Raw genomic sequence first — 791 nt, 5'->3', positions numbered from 1 at the left:
ACATGAGCCAAATGGGCGTATTTGGCAAAGTTGGGTAATGGCCATAATTAACTCAATGGCCAATATGCATAAAAACTATCAAAAATTATTTTCTCTTCTATGTCAGATATTTGAGTATATTGGTGCCAAATTTCAGCATTGTAGCTTTGCAAGTTTTGACGCAAAAAATGTATTTGTCTTTGAGCACTTCTTGTGCACCAATATGCAGACTGCATATAGCTAGTTTGAAAACTTACAGATTTGGATTTGATTTCTTGTGTTTTTTTAAGTCCTTGGGGTCTAATTAGTAGGAAAAGATCAAAACTTGAGCCAAAAGTGTGTATTTGAAAAAGTTGTCTATAGGCCATATTTACCTCTATGGCCAATATGCATTAAAAATGTAAAAAATTATTTTCTGTTCTATGGCAGATATTTGAGTTCTGTTTTTCTGACATGTCCAGATAGTCCATGTGAATATTAGTGCCAAATTTCAGCATTGTAGCTTTGCAAGTTTTGACGCAAAAAATGTATTTGTCTTTGAGCACTTCTTGTACACCAATATGCAGACTGCATATAGCTAGTTTGAAAACTTACAGATTTGGATTTGATTTCTTGTGTTTTTTGAAGTCCTTGGGGTCTAATTAGTAGGAAAAGATCAAAACTTGAGCCAAAAGTTTGTATTTGAAAAAGTTGTCTATAGGCCATATATGCCTCTATGGCCAATATGCATTGAAAATGTAAAAAATTATTTTCTATTCTATGGCAGATATTTGAGTTCTGTTTTTTCTGACATGTCCAGATAGCCCATGTGA

The sequence above is a fragment of the Lottia gigantea genome (genome assembly GCF_000327385.1).
Source record: "Lottia gigantea unplaced genomic scaffold LOTGIsca_7, whole genome shotgun sequence".
Taxonomy (NCBI): Eukaryota; Metazoa; Mollusca; class Gastropoda; family Lottiidae; genus Lottia; species Lottia gigantea.
Note: the sequence above shows the minus strand (reverse complement) of the source record.